Raw genomic sequence first — 17,632 nt, 5'->3', positions numbered from 1 at the left:
AACCACCGAGTAGCATGTATGGAAGGACGGAGTGCAATAGCCAATAATCTTTTGAAATTGATAAGGAGACATAACATGGATGAGTGTGGAAGCAAGTAACAAATAGATAACACATGTCTAGCAAATAGCAAGTTAAGTAGCCCCATAAACTCACAGTGCTTTTCGATACTCAAAAAAATCGAGCCAACTTAGGCTCTACGTCCATATATGTCTAAACATCGTCCAACGGTCACTCTGGAAGGACCAAGTGAGCTTATTTAACACCTTAATTGGAGGATGAATTTGGCATAAAATCAAGCAAAACCCCCCTTGAAACAACCTTGATTCACCCCTATGAAGTCAAAATCACCCCTGGTAGTAAGTTTTGGAGATGAGAGTCTGTTTCGGGTGAAAAAGAAGGTAAATAACATGTATAACCGACTTATGAGTTGGGGCTGAGTTGACTCGGCTGAAAACTCGGATTGACCACTAATCACTAAAAATCGCATAACTTTTCGCTCGGACCTCTGTTTTTTACGTGGTTTTCGCTCCCGCGAAGTAAAGAGATAATCTACAACTTACAATAGAAATATTTCAAAAAATATCTTCCAATAAAGTCAACTTTTATGTAACCGTAACGTAGATATTGATGCTTTTGACCCGTTTCTTTCCAATTGTTTTACCCCGGGCCTCGTATGATTATTCCGACTATTTCATATATAGTTTATTGCAATTCGGTTTTGCTTCCAAATTTTACGTTTTGATCACATAAACACGTATAAAGGGGATAATTGCAACGTATTTGCGAAAGTGTACGTTACAGGTTGTTCAACATAAACTTCCTCTTGAAGTTTTTTTCATTTAGGAAAGCGCTCTTTGCATCCATTTAGTAGACTTTAAAGTCTCTATTGGCAGCAAAGGCTAGGAAGAGTCGAATTGCTTCGAGTCTAGCCACTGGTGCGAAAGTTTCGTCATAGTCGATCCCTTCTTATTTTCTATAACCCTGAGCAACAAGTCGAGCCTTATTATGGGTTACCGCATCTTCTTCATCCAACTTGTTGCGATAGACCCATTTGGTGCCTACCACTATTTTGTCAGAAGGACGTGGGAAAAGGTACCAGACTTTGTTCCTATCAAATTCAATGAGCTCCTCTTGCATGGCAAGGACCCAACTAGGGTCTGAGATAGTATCATTGATTTTTTTGGGTTCAACTAAGGAGAGAAAGTTGACAAAGAGACAGATATTACCTAGACCACGAAGAGTCTTGATACCTACATCTGGATCACCAAGAATTTGATGAATTGGATGGTCTTTAGTCCATCGCTGAGCCGATAAAGGATTATCATCTGAATATGTAAGTTCAGGAATAGAATATGAGGTCAGCTGCAGTGTTTTCAACAATAGGAACAATTGCTAAAGGAGCCTCAGATTCAGCGACTGAAATAGGTTCAAATGCTGAAGGCATTTCATTAACTGATTGATCAGTGTTTGAAGTAGTAGAAGGAACATAGCTAATGGGTACAACAATGATCTCTAAAGAGGATGTGTTGGAGTGACTAGCTACAACTAGAATGATAAATGGATCATCTTCAGCTTCAGGGGCTTCAGTGTTGAGAGGAGCACTGAAGGAAGCTTCAGGTTGTCCATAGTGAGAAAACATCCACGTTTCTAATTCATCATTATCATTTAAGATGGGTCTTGAATTAGCTGACTGAGATTCGTTAAATGTGACATGGATAGTTTCTTCTCTCGTCTGTCTTCATTTGTTGAATACTCTGAAGGTTTTGGATACTGAAGAATATCCAAGAAAGATTCCTTCATCAGCTTTAGGGTCGAACTTTCCAAGTTGGTCACGATGTTAAGAATATAACAAGTGCAACCAAATATGTGTAGAAAGCTAATAGAAGGCTTTCTTCCATGGAAAAGTTCATAAGCTGTCTTTTTGAACCTCTTTACGATCAGCGACCGATTTTGAGTGAACAAGCTGTGTTAATAGCTTCAGCCCAGAATTGAGTAGAGGATGGGATTCGTTTAGCATTGATCGAGCAGCCTCTATGATTGTTCGATTTATCCTTTTAGCGACCCCATTTTGCTGAGGAGTTCTCACTGAAGAAAAGTTGTGAGAAATTCTCTTGTCCTCAAAGAAGTTATCCATAGTACTGTTTATGAATTCAGTACCATGGCCACTTCTAATAGATCGTACTTTGATGTTGTTAAGTACTTCTATTTTCTTGATGAACGATATGATATCTTCATGTGCTTCATCTTTGGATCTGAGAAAGATGACTCAAGTGTACCTGGAGTACTTATCAACAATGACGAGTATAAACTTCTTTCCAGCGATAGATTGCACGTTGACTGGACCGAAGAGATCCATGTGCAGTAGCTGAAGAGGCCCAGTCACTGAAAATATTTGCTTTGACTTAAAGCTAGCTTTTGTGTGTTTTTATTTTTCACAAGCTGAGCAAAGAGATTCCTTTGCAAAGGAGTGTTGAGGAAGACTAGTGACAAGATCATTTATAGACAACTCACTGAGTGTGTGTTGAAGTTAAGATGAGAGAGCCATTTGTGCCATAGCCAATTGATGTCTGATGAGACTTTAGAGAAGAAATAGCTGCTCTCAGTGGAAGTAGAATTCATATTGATGATATATACATTCTCTAGGCGAGAACCAGTCAAGGCAACCTTATCATTTTTGTTGTAGACGCAACATGAATTCTTGGAGAATTTTACTGTGTAGTCTTTGTCATACTGTTGACTGATGCTCGGGAGGTTGTGCTTCAGTCCTGCAACATATGCAACTCACTTGAACGTGGTTGCACCATTGATTAATATACCATAACCTCTTGTATATCCTTTTCCGTTACCTCCAAAAGTCACGGAAGGTCCTCTTTCTTCCTTGTAGTATATTAGCAGGGACTTGTCACCTGTCATATGCCTTGAGCATCCACTATCGAGATACCATATGCCTTTGACATCCTGAGCAGGAGAAAAGGTTGATGATTCAGTTGATGTAGATGTCTATGAAGCTTCTTCTTTGACATCCTTGGCCATCAAGCAAAGATAGGTTGTATCTTCCTCATCAGATGATGATTCATCAGATGAGTCAGCCCAATCATGCTCTTCAGCAATAAGACCCTTGGCCTTTCGCTGGTGATTCTTCATCTTCTTATACTTCTCCTTTAGCTTCATGTATTTATCATCTCTGGACCTGAAGGAGGATGGGGTTTTGGAAGATGGCGTCGCAGTCTTCTTTGATCTGCATTCACCTGCAAAGTGTCTAGTGTGGTGACAATTGTAGCAGATTGCTGAAGCCTTGTCTATTTTATCAGACTTTGGCTTTTCCTTAATGGTCAGCAAGGGAGATCTGCGGAAGTTGCTCTTACTGACGAATCTTCTAAAAGATTTAGTCATAAGCGCCAGGGATTCATCAAAATCTATAAGATCAGATTCTGGTATATCCTCAGAGTTAGTAGAGTCTAACTCTGTAATTACAATAGGAGGAAAAGACGAAGAAAAAGTAGAAGAAGGAGGGGTTTCAGCTGAAGCATCTTCAGAGATCAAAGCTAATGGAGAGCTTTTCATTTCTTTGGAATCTTTGACTAGATTCCTTTTCAACTGACGAGATTGCTCATGATTAAGCAGAATCTCGTAGAGAGTAGAGAGAGAAAGAGAGGACATGTCACTGGACATCTTAAGACACATGAAAAAGATGTCCTAAGATTCCAGAAGACATTCCAGAAACTTAGTTAAAGTTTCAGAGTTGGAATATTCCCTGCCTATAGTCCTAAGATTAATAAGAAGACAACTAAAACGTTGATGTTGTTCAGACAATGTCTCAGTCTTTCCACAGAGAAAGCTTTCATATTGCCTTACTAAATTAATCTTCCTTGATTCTTGAACCTGAGAGGTTCCTTCATATTGAACACAAAGAGTGTCCCACATGGATTTAGAAGTCCTGAGTTTCATCACTGAGTGATAAACCTCGTCAGAAAGAGACATAACTATTATAGACCTAGCACGAGTTTCTATAGCTATTTTCTTCTTGTCTTCATCACTCCATTGACGAGGGTGTTTTGGAATCTGTCGTTCAGTAATCACGACAGTCGTAGCTGTTTCAGGAACAGCCGGAGAAATAGCAAATGGTACATATGGTCCATTTTCTATATAGTGTGGAATTTCAGGATCCACACCTTCCAGAAAGAGGACATCCGATTCTTCCATAGACTAAATTTGTCTCGGATGAATCGGGGAGGTTTGGCAAGAGAGGCGTTGTCTTGAATGTGTGTCTTTGTGTTTTGTAAAGCCATTTTAAAAGCAATAAAATTATCTAATGAAGGAGATACTGTAATTCAGAAAAACAACCAAACAACTAGAGATGATATAACACTGCTCTTATACCACTTGTTGGTCCCGTTAGGGTCTACAAGATATGTATAACAGTTTATAGAAGGGGGGTGAATACAAACACAATATTTTCAAATTTAAAATATATATTGATAAGAGAAGATCAATACAGATTTTACAAGATTGTTTGCAGAAAGATAAGGTAAGAAAAACCTATCTAAACAATCTAAAGATTACACACTTAATCTTAGCAAATAAGAAAAGATTTGATGTTAAAGAAATAGAAGAAAGTAAGTTCTATCTGGGAGATAACTTGTTTAGAATACAATGAAAGGGATTCTAACTTGCTCTTGAAGATGAGCGTATATTTTGTTCTTAGATGTGTGTTCTTTCTTTTTAGCAAAGATATCTTTTTGCATAGAGATAGAACACATCTATTTATATCCGTTGCATTAAATGCACATTTAATGAAATAGTAGGGTTAGAACGCATGTCAAGCCTTAAGAGAAAGGTTTGTCATTTGCTATAGTGAATAGTACAAAAGCTTATTCATGAGCAGACATCCTTTCACAAAGTTGGTGGGTAATAGAGTCAACTAGTCGGCTCCGTACCGTACTAACTTTTAGAAATGGTATGGGTTTGTCCTTTGTGTGTATAAGGACAAGACAAATTCAAACGTGCTTAACAAGCTTCTTTTGATCGCTGAATGCTGGAATAACCTAGAGGTCTCTTCAGCATTCGCCGAGGCTTGGGCAGTCTTCACACATATGTAGATAGGCTTTTAATCACTGAATATCGCTTCCGATCACGTACTTGCCAGTCTCTAATCTTCAGTTTCAGTCTTCGACTTTCACTGAAGGTTCTTTGGTGTGAATGTTGTCTTCTTGAAGTATTGTTGTCGTTGATTGGTTTTACAATACAAGTTTTTCAGCGACCGCTGAACAGACTCAGTGATGGTCGCTGGAACTGAAAAACAGAAACATAAATATTTCGTATAAGGTAAAAGAGATTATCATCAAATCACTGAGAGAGAGGATCAACACTAAGCCTCCACTCTTCAGGCATCTTGGAAATCTTGAGTGTGACGTTGAAGAGCGTTGTCAACCATTGCACATCCACCTCTCCCAGACAAAGCCATACCTTTATGGGAATTAGTCCGGGCCTGCGGATTTACCCTTCCCCATTGTCCTTAGTGCCCCCTTCACTTCTCCTATGTTATTTCTCCTACAAATACAAAGATTGCATGTCTTGAGATGTCTCCCTTCTCCCTCTAACTCCTCCCTCTCCCTCTCCTAATTAAATAACATATGAAAATAAGTACCCCAACTCCCCTTAATGTCTTCATGTTTTTACCAAGAATTGGTCAATCTCGTTTTTGATACACCTTATGTTTTCTAAGTCCTGATGCCTTTGCCACTCTGTAGATTTCTTTTTCTCCTTCCATGGTATCTAACATTCTATATATCTCTTTGTATGTGTTGTCCTTTGTCATGGTCATCGCTTTTTTTTTCACTTCTCTTTCTACTTCCTTGTACACTTCCCTCAGCCTACTATTTATGTCACTTGTACGACATAGATATAACTCTTTAAAACGTGTTTGTTTCAACCTGCTTCATTCTTTGTCCTTATTTATCATAAATGTTAAAGAGTCCTATTGGGCCTTTCTACTTCGATATATGTTGAAACATCTTTTCTTTCTTTAAGGGCTCTCTTAAAGAGTATCCTGATGATGCTTTACATATTTTGCATGCTATTAGAGCCATGGTCTACCTTTGGGACATGTGCTCTCTAGCCTCTTTTGAAGATACATGTGCTCTCTAGCCTCTTTTAAAGAGGTCGTGTTACAGTCCCACATTGGCTAGACTTAGACCTTTCTACTTCAATATATGTTGGAACCTCCCTTCTCTCCTTATGGGATCTCTTTTAGAGTAATCTGACGGGGTTCCACATATCTCAAATCAATGTTGTACTTACCAAGATTCTTGATGTGTTGTTAGAGAACGGGAATCAGTGGTTATGATGTTTAAGTTTTGACTGCACTTTATTAATATGATATTGGGGTGACCCTTCCTTGAGAGCTTGTTGAGCGATTTTCATGAGAATATTTCATTGTAGTATATGAAACCTACTATAGTAGAGGAGGAGGTGGTTGTATTTTGCCAATGTGGAGTTTTGATTTTGTACTTCCATTTCAAACAAGGTATCTCTTAATTACGACTTTGATGTTGAAAAGCCTTCTATTTTGTTTGCAATACTTGTCGTTGTCTATTTATTTTGGTCATTCAACATTTCAACCTTTTCATTTTCTCAATGTGATTCATTAATGGTTTTCATAGAGACTGCACTTGTGTTGTTGGAATGTTCCTTTCTGCTAGATGTTTGATCATTAGAGGATGGATTACACAACTATGACGATACTGAAAAGATTGGGGTGAGGAGAAATGAAGATGTGGGTGGGGTCAAATTGTTTAATGTGAGGATTGAGATGTGCCCTACAAAGTAGAGGATGAAGATAAATGTTGTAAGTAGAAGACTTTCTGGAGGCAGGGGAAACAAATGAGGGATTGGTCGACCAACTTGAACCCGATTTGAATTATCCGGAGATTACTAAATTTCTTGAGTAGCGAGAATCATTCCTCCGAGGCACGTAAAGGGTCCTAATTGGATAGTGAAAGGATGATCATTAATGCTAGGAGGCTCTCCCTTTAACCCGAACAACTAGATTAATTACAGTAGCATTCTATTAATGGACATCTAATTCTTCACATACGAAGGCTCCTAAATTCAGCTTATTCTTGGAAATATGAGCTTGTCTTGAGATTAATGATTGGTTTAGGCTAAGGATCTTGTACGTACTTTGAGTAGATAGCAGGTTCTACCAATTAAATTAAATTGTATCTACTTTTTGTTTTTCTATTTCTGCTTTTGGAACTACTGTTGCTTTGGCATTAGGTTTGGTGTCATATATAAATTCTGAGTACTTAAAACCTTGATTTTCTACTCAAGTACCTCTCTCCTCCATCCCCTTATTGTTATTGGTCTAGTAGACGATTGTTGATTTTATGTATTAAGCTTCTATTTAAAACTACCTCATCCGCTATTGAGTGTGCCTATTTTTTTTTCACTAACCTCACTTTTTCCTTCCTCTTTCTTCTTTTGTAGTTCTGGATGCTCCTGTCATCTTCCATGATGAAATTGGTAATCTCAGTCCAAACATTCACAGAAAATGTCGTCCAAGTTTCTAAATTCAACAATTTGGTTTTGATTGTTTTTGTCTCCTACAAATTGTTGGTGCAAATGTTTTGAGAGAATGGTTGGTTTTGTCGCACAATCTTGTTGTAGGTCTAGCCCCATCCTTGAAAATGGGACATCATTGTTTTGTCATAGGAAAATTAATAAAATGGTCGATTTAAATTCATGGTTCCATCACTTCATATGCAAACAAAACATACATTTATCAGTTTATGTACTTGGATTCTCACAACCGTTATTACTTACCTTATTTTTATTTTATTTGTTTTCTACTAAACCTCTTTGCATGGTGTACTCAGTTAAACTAATGATAAATGTTGTAGCAATGACCACGTGCTTTTCTTGCAGCGAATACTTCCTACTTGGGGCATGAAAATTACAACTATAAGAGTATCCATCTTGGAGCACGTGTGTGTGTCAGTGAACACCCTTGATGTTTTGAAATAATTTTCACCACCAACATTTGAGAAATATAAATGTGGACGGATAGATAACTTACTTTGGCACATAAAGATAAAAGGCATTGAGGAATTACTGAGTAGTTCAACTACGAGAATAGAATACAATCTTTTTAACAGGTGGCTGAATTGGCCTTTCTTCTTTCTCTACTAAGTCACACTAACCTCACAGGTTGTCAGAGAAAGTTTCTGATTGAAAATGGATGAAGTGGGGTTTTTAATGTTTCTTTGGGGATTCCTCTCTCTCTCCCTCTCTCATTATATATACATACACACACACACGCGCTATATGTGCGCACACGATGCATCTATATTCTGAAGACGAGAATTCAAGCATTCAATCCTAGTTCTTGCTTTATTTTATTCTCTCTCTCAATTCTAATTTTATGGTTTTGGGTTATCATCAGTTTTATGGAGTATTCTTCTGTATTAGTAGGGCTCAATTCTTATTGTGTATTTGATTGTGTTTATTAGTTAGTTTTAGTTTTGGAGTTCACACACATGCACCTTTCAGAAGTTGCACATATGCATTAATAAGTTGTAAACTTGAATTTTAAGAACATGGGATAGATGCATTATAATATATTAAATATATGTGTGTATATGTAATGTTTATTATTTTATTTTGTATTTCTAAAGTTGGCTAGAAGAAATTTCAATGGTTTTCATACTTCAATATGCTTCTAGTTTTGATCATTATGATATTCCGGGGGGAAATCCGTGACGTGCTCTTTAAATTACTCGAGAATGAAGAAGATGTTGTTATAAAACATGGTGCTCAGTCAAGGGAGAGTCGTCGAATGGCTACACAAGGAATACATAGCTCAAAGTTCTGTTTACATCCAGCTGGTGATACACCATTGGCTTGTCGATTATTTGATGCTATTTTGAGCTTGTGTATTCCGGTTGTTATTAGTGATTATATCGAGTTGCCATTTGAATATGTCATAGACTACATGAAAATTGCCATTTTTGTAGACACAGATTCAGCCATAATGCCAGGATACTTGGTTAGATTGCTTAAAGGAGTAAAGATGGAGACGATATTGGAATTCCAACAAGAGTTGACCAAGGTATTTTGCATATATAAGATCTCTTGTGTCCATGGAGCAATATGTATTAGTCCATTCACATCATTATGTTATTCATTTATACCGATCCTAAACTTCATTTGCCATGAAATTGTGATGTTTGACTAGACAGTTTATACAAGTGTTTCACTATTTGTTGAATTTCTTAATATGCCATTAAAAAAATACTTCCTAGTGTCTACATTTCTATTTATGTTTGTCCCAAAATAAGTGTCTCGTTTCACAAATAGATAATTAAATTATCAAATCTACCCTTAATTAATGCGCAAATATTTAATTGTTGTGAAGAGAGAGAAATTAATTAAGGGTAAAGTCGTCATCTGGTTTACTAAGAAGTGTAAACAGTGTGCCATTTCTATTGTTGACACTTACCTGTGGTATGCTATTTTACATGAATTCTTAGGTTTGAGAACATCTGCATGTAGTATTGCCTATCACAGTTAGAAATATATATGTATATATAAGGTCAGGTTTAGAGAAATTACAAAAAAATGAATGATTACAAGGATATTCTTCGGTTTTCATTTTTTTGAGGGTTTTCCCCTAAACATCTATTTGTATATATATGTACACTTATATGAAGGAAGTTACAAATACAAACCCTCTAATTAGTACAAACAAATCAAAGTTAGATATTTATGGAAAGGGAAAATTGCACCAAAATGGAGCCAACTTTCACTTGATTCCTATTTTTGGGAACCAACTTTCAAAATCGTCATTTTGGGAACCAATTTTCACTTGATTTTTATTTTGGGGAACCAACTTTCACCYGATTCCTATTTTAGGGAACCAACTTTCAAAATCGTCATTTTAGGGAACCAACTTGCATCTGATTCCTATTTTGGGAAACCAACTTGCAAAATAATTATAGAAAAATAACTAAAATTCATTTCTTTTCAAAAATTAATGCAATAAAATCTATTTTTCATTTCAAATCTCGTTTTTTTAAATTCAGATATCAAATTGAAGATTTTTCAAAAAATATCCAAATTACCACGATAAAAATTGTTTTTTTACTAATGCAATAAAAAATTCAATTTAATAGAAAAAAATTAATTGATGCAATAAAAAATAAATATTAAATATCACATTCAAGATTTTTTTATCTAACCAATCTTTGTCAATATTAAAGTTTAAATCAAATTTGACAAATCCAACCAAAAGTTTGATAGAGACCCTTAAATTATCTGTTACCTGTTCAACAGATCAATCAGACCCTTAAATAAACAAAAAGTTCGATAGAGACCCCTAAATGACGATTTTAAAAGTTGGTTCCCCAAAATAGGAATCAGGTGAAAGTTGGTTCTATTTTGGTGTAATTTTCCCATTTTTCTATAATTATTTTGCAAGTTAGTTCCCCAAAATAGGAATTAGGTGCAAGTTGGTTCCCCAAAATGACGATTTTGAAAGTTGGTTCCCCAAAATAGGAATCAGGTCCAAGTTGGTTCCCCAAAATGACGATTTTGAAAGTTGGTTCCCCAAAATAGAAATCAGGTGAAAGTTGGTTCCCCAAAATGACGATTTTGAAAGTTTGTTCCCCAAAATAGGAATCATGTGAAAGTTGGTTCCATTTTGGTGCAATTTTCCCTTATGGAAATGATGAGAGTTAGATATTTATGGAAATGATGAGAGTTAGATATTTATGGAAATGATGAGAGTTTATTTATGATGATCGGGATATTCATGGAAGATGATCAAAGTTCATTTATCATGATTAACGTTTTAGATTAGGAAACAATCGAGATATTTTTTGGAACCAGATGTTCATTAGACTAGATAGACGGTTGAGATTAGTTTGTACCAATTAGAGGGTTTGTATAAACCCCCTCTATTTATATAATATTTATTTACAGCAAATAGAACACATATGCATACACCCCTCACCTTTGATGATGTTGAAACCTTGACATCTAGAAAGGTTCGAGGTAACGGATACCATTGGGCTAAAGGCCCTTTGGTCAGTTAGAAATATATTCGGGAACTAGTAGTTGTCTTATTGTGTTGTCCTTTCCATTTTTACTTTTAAGATTTGAGGACCTCATTGTCTTGCATAATCTAAAGGAGGATATGGGCATCGGCATCTTTTCTCCATGTTCTCCTTAACTCATATGTAACATATATCTTAAAATGGCACATTATAAACCAAAAATGGTGGGAGGTGAGCTTTGATGGAGGTGAAAGTTTTGGACTACCCTAGAAAATGGAAACAGTAGATGGTTAGAACATGAGGCACACTTGGGGCCTGTTCTGTTAGCAGCTTATGAAGCTTAATGGGACTCATAACTTATTCGGTCAGCTATATACATGACTGTGTTTGGTAGTGGCTTAATGATATAGAAAGTGGGTTATTCAATAAGTTTCTAGAGGGAGCTTTATGCAGAAAGCCAGGTTTATTACAATCCTACCCTCCCTGTTGAAAAACACGCTCCTTTCATCCATGAAAAACTCTCCCACACAAAGATCATCTCAATCTATACAGACATATTAATACACATAGACAACTTTCTCCATAAAGCATTTAATGGAAAACAACCAAAAAAGGTTTTTTTTTCTTTTCTTTTCTTTTCATTAAGCTATGTATAGATTAAGCTGCCTCTATAGATTAAAATAAACAGTTGTTTTTGGTTGAATAAAAAAAATGACCATTTTACCATTAATGTTTGGTTTTTGTTTTTGTTTTTTTTATCATCCCTTGAGTTTGTTGGTGTGTAAACTTTGAACTTATTTTCATCTAAAGATCCAAAGGGGGTCATATCCACTTTTTGCATCTGGTAATTTGTGATATTTTTGTAAGGTTCTTTCTTTCTTTCTCTCATAATGTGATTAGGTGAAGCACTACTTCGAGTATGATGATCCAAAAGGGATTGTGAACGATATTTGGCGTCAAGTTTCATTCAAACTTCCGCTTATCAAACTTATGATCAATCGTGACAAAAGGCTAGTAGTCAATAGGGAACTCGACTGTTCTTGCCTCTGCACAAACCAAACAGGGATCCAAGCATCATTATGATTCTATGTATTTATTCATTTGCATCAAGTAGAAGTTAGTGAATAAGGATCTTTCATTCAATTTTTGTTTTCCATTTTGCTATAACATGAAATTCATGTTGTAACTATAGTTAAAAACACACAAAATTTACCATTCAAACTTCAATTCTACATGAACTATGACCACTTGGAGATGGATATACAGGAACCTAAAATTGATTAGGAACCCAAAAACGGTCCAAAGCACAACACATGGCATTTTCATTATATGGATGTATTATTCATCATGAATTTTGTAACATATGATGAATAGCACGTCTACAGTACGTCCATATTCATCATGAATGTGTTATTCACGAGGAATTTTCATCCTGAAGAGTGACAAGTGGTACGTTGTGGACGATTACAAGGTTCCTAATCATCCAAGTTATATATAAAGTTCAAGTGGACTACGAATCACCATACCTAACTCCGTGTGGGATTTACCGGATACGTTTGGTTTGGTTTTAGATTTTGACACATAACGGAAGTGAAAAAAGAACATAAATATGAGAAAAGGCTTCGATATTATTCAATAAATAATTAGCATTACAAAATGCCCTTTTTATAGGCGAATCCAGAGACATGAAAAATCATAAACTACTTATTTCATTCGGTCCATATTGAGCACAGTAAAATAAAATTTTAAAATAACATGCAAAATCTTTAGAGTTGGATTTAGATCCCCAAATGAAGGAATTTGGGCTCGAAGTGTGGGCCAAATTGCCATAGGTGTTTCAAAGACGTCCTGTAACTCCAAAACAAATTGAAAGTTATGGTCTTTTTAAGTTAGGCTTCACGCCAGCCTGTTTGCTTTTATTGCGATACTCCAAAAATGAGTCTGTGAATTACCGGATTTGCTCTCCATCATGCTCGGATACTTCTCAAGGGTAACGTGTGTCTTGTGCCAATTCGAGCATTCTAATCGATCAATGATCAAGTAAACATCTATTATAAAATTTCCCGAAAAACATGATATAAAAGATGTTTGGACATGCATTTTCGAACTGTTTATTTTTAATATTGTGATTTCAAGTTGTTATAATTAGTTCATGTTGTCTAGGTAACTTGTTATGCTTATAACTATTAGCTTCTATATATGATTGAATGATTAATTTAGTAGTAGCTGCAAATGCAATAGAGCTGATAATTTGACTTATTAAAAATTGGTCATCGTTTTGGTCATATTTTATGTGTAAGAAGCTTTAACTAAAAATAAAACACATCAAATTGGTCGAAAGGCGTCCAAACTTTGAAGTGTATCTAAATGTTTATGAGATCATAGATTGTCTTAGGGGTTGTTTGTTTACCTTTTAATAGTTTCATTAAGAGGCAACATCAGAATCACTAAGAGGTGAACCTTGTTTGGTGAAAACAAATCTGCCTCTTAATGGTTTTAAAACTCACTGAATGATTTTGTATCATGGGCCTCACTTAACCATTCAGCATCCTAATTCCACTGTAAACAATTAGCGAACAATTATATTTCATTTTTGCATTATATCATGAGAGCCTCTTAACCATTCAGACCATTTAATCATTTCGCACAAAATCATTCAGCAACTGCCAAACAACCCCTTACTAAAAAAAGTAGATTAAAATTTTAAAAATTATAGATAGAAAAGTATCAAAATTTTATAACAAGAACCGAGGTTAGAGCTACACAACGTGAAAGAAAATAATAAAATAGTATCAAAATTTATATTTAAAGAGATCAAGTTAAGGACTCAACATCAGGCTTTTTCCGAACTCATCTTGTAATCAACTCGGTTGAAACCCAGTCTTTTCAAGACGAATTGAAAATCAAACTAAGACCATACAGTTCAATCTGACTTTCCCGAGACCAGGCTTAAGACTAGTCTCAACGTAGAGTCAACCGGTCAATTGTACATCCATCTCTAACCGAGGTTTTGGCTCTCCCTCTCTCCCTTTATATTACATATTTGTTATATGTACATCATGGTTAAATAATTTGTTTAACCTGCGATACCATCATATCTTATAATTTTTCAACAATCTTAGCACAACTAATCTTAACAATTTTTATTGATCAACCCCCGATACCATCATATCTCATATTTTGCTCTAATATTTTTGAAATATTATTAATAATGTGACGTCATTAAAATATTAATTGTCGCTAGTATATTTTATAAAAATATCCAATACACTTCATATGTTCTTGAACAATATATATTTTACCAAAATAACTAAACTAAATAGTTTGCAACGTATATAATAATATGGCCAAAACATATCTTTTAAAATTTGCAAGTGAATAATGATGACAACATATCACACACATATAAATAATGACCATACCATAACTTTAAAGTTCAACATAATTAAATACTCGAAATAATGTTTAGAATATCATTTTTCCAAGTCTAGGAGCATTTCGGTAAATCTTAAGAAGCCGAATACCAAAGATATAGCTTTAACCAATTCCTTAATTTAGAACATTTTTTGTATCTTTCAAAAGTCTCATATTAAAACTATGCTTAAAAAGTCCAATCCTAAAGCATAGAGGTATTTTGGTAATTTCATAAAGTAGATACTTAAAGTATTGCTAAAATACCGATTTTCTAATTGTGATGTCATTTTGATTATTTCATAAGAATAATAATCAAAATAAAGATCAGATACCAATTCCCAAGACATATGGTCATTTCGGTAATTTATAAAGCAAATACGTAAAGTATCGGCAAAATACCGATTTCCAAATTGTAGAATCATTTTGGTGATTTCATAAGGATTATATTCAAAACAAAAACTTAAATACCAATACTAAGACATAGGGTCATTTTGGTAATTTATAAAGCTAATACGTAAAGTATCATTAAAATACCGATTTCCAAATTGTAGGGTCATTTTGGTAATTTCAAAGGATTGTATTCAAAATAAGACATAGATAACAATTCTCAAAACATTGGGTCATTTTGGTAATTTATAAAACAAATATGTAAAGTATTGCTAAAATACCGATTTCCAAATATAGGGTCATTTGTTAATTTTATAAAGATAATAATATAAAAATGAAGTTTATATAACAGTCTCTAAGACATAGGATTATTTTGGTAAATTTTAAAAAACAAATATATGAAGTATTGGTAAAAACCGATTTTCTATGTATAGAGTCATTTTGGTAATTTTAACAAGATAAATAATCCAAATTAGTTAAGGATTTGCATTTTACGAAATCCAAATATAATTTGATGAAAGTTTTAGAAAATTATTATGAAGAAAATTATATTTCTGGAACTCCAGAGGTTTAAATGCTAATTTCTGAAACTCAAATATGTAATGCATATTAAATATCCTGATGCATAAAAATTAACAAAAATTTTGGTTAGCCTATTGGATAAGATGTTGGTTAACTATGGAGAGACCTAGGTTTGAATCCTGGCCTAAGCAAAAAATAGCCCTTTTTAAAGGCGGGTCAACATGTCGGTTTGGGGCCAGATTTGACCCGAAAGACCCGGTTAATTGACCCAGCCTAACAGCAGCCATGGTTGCTCGTTTTCATGTCTTTTGAACTCGAAAATGGTTCGTTTCTTGGCCTTTTTTCTTCATTCTTTTTGCACAAACCCTTGGTAATTATTTTACCAATACTTTGACATGAAGAACATAAGTTTTCATCAAAAAATGAGTTCCATTTTCTTATTTAAAGTTTTGTTTTTAAAAATAAAACTCCATAACTAAAAAAACATAAAATTGAACCATGTAAATCAGAATATGAGACATGGGGCTATTGGGATTTGATAGAGTAACTAAAAATGAAGTCATAGACATAAAAACCATGAGATTTAATTAAGAATCTCACTCAAAATCGATGAAAAATCGAGATTTTCAACTCGAACTCCAAACTCAGATTTCTCTCTCAGTATTTGCTTATTTTCTAAACTATTCGAACTAAAACGATCCAAAGTCAGTGCTCTACATTTATATGCAAAATTTTTGGCTTATTAGTAGACGAAATCAGATCAAATCGTGAGTTTTTGGCTGTGGGGTCGTTTTCTTACTGTTGACAAAACACGTCCCTCATCTTTGAAAAAAATGATATTCAGTCCCCTGAACTTTTTGACATTTATAACTGGACCCCTCCTGACGTGATAATTTACATTTTTGGTCCAAAACAAATTTAAACTCTTAATAATTTGATTAAGTGGCAGATTTGGCCCTCTCAAGTCATTCATTTACATTTTTGGTCCAATAAAATAAATACCAATTTTATTTTATTATCCTTTTGCCTTTTTTTTTCATTATTTCTTATTTTAAGATTTCTACAATAATTTCTTTCCATTAATCACATAAATATTTTAATATTTCAAATAAATTTATAAAAAAAAACATTTAAATACTCGTATAATATTATTTTTATATATTTAAAATTTTGGGTTTTACATTTTTTTGTTGATTTGTTAGACCTTTTCAGTTTTTTAGTGTGATGTAACTTGTATTTTCTAATATCCCAGAGCACACATCAAAGTTTTAACGAACATGCCTTCCATACCTGAAAAAAATCTATGTACGATAATCGGTTGATCTAGTGCTCGGGACCCCGCTTGGACCTTCATAGGTCCGCCCCTGTTTGAGTGGAAATATGTTTCACGATTGTTCCATTGATCATTGTCCACGTACTTTTTGGACATTTTTACAAAGGCATATCAAAGGGGATATAGGAATGAATATTTAGATATTATAATTAGAAATTAAAGTCACAATTTGATGACTTATGCAATATTATATATATATATTTTTTAGCAGTTATCCCATTAAGATATTAGTGATATGGTTACTTGTATCAAATCAATAGGGACTCGACAATTGAGTATGTTCGGATTTTTTAAATACACATGTGATTATGTATTCTAATATAATGTGACTTTATTGAATTGTTAGGAGTCAATTTTCAGATGTATTTTAACAATTTGATATCATGGTCGTATTACGTAAATCTTAAAAAGGTTTTAAACTGGCATACGTGCATTACTTTACATGTTGAAGTGTGCTTATTCATGCTAGTTATTGTTTATGAGTATGAAATCTATTTATTGTCATGTTGTAATGTTAATCATATGTATGGGTACATACCTAAGAGCCGAGAGACATAATTTACTAGTATTTGTATTTTTAGTGAGCCACATAGTGGTTCTTTAGCAAGTACATTATACACGTTAAGATACACAAAATCGGGATCTCAATTTAGTGGTTATATTCAAATAACTTTATTGAGTGGATTGCATGCTGTCAAATATCATTTTGAAAGCATGGGTCTTTTGTTATACAAAAAAAAAGGATCTCACTAGGCTTTAGGTTTACAGTGTTGTGAACATATCTCTGATGGAAGCTGGGCAGAGTAAGCTTTCAGATGTTGAACAAGTGTGTATAAAATCTCCCATTGTCGATTGAAGTACTATATCAGCAGTAACCCATGTTTGTATCAGTCGTGCTTTCAATAACGGTGTTTTTAATAG

General features: G+C 34.4%; 1 pseudogene; it reads left to right on the top strand.

Annotated features, from left to right (window-relative positions):
• Window positions 1-12,138, top strand: part of LOC112515097 — a 38,095-nt pseudogene extending 25,957 nt beyond the window's left edge.
• Window positions 12,139-17,632: the final 5,494 nt, after the last annotated feature.

The sequence above is a fragment of the Cynara cardunculus genome, assembly GCF_001531365.2.
Source record: "Cynara cardunculus var. scolymus isolate 2C chromosome LG 7, CcrdV1, whole genome shotgun sequence".
Classification (NCBI taxonomy): domain Eukaryota; kingdom Viridiplantae; phylum Streptophyta; class Magnoliopsida; order Asterales; family Asteraceae; genus Cynara; species Cynara cardunculus.
This window is presented reverse-complemented; position numbering and strand designations above follow the sequence as displayed.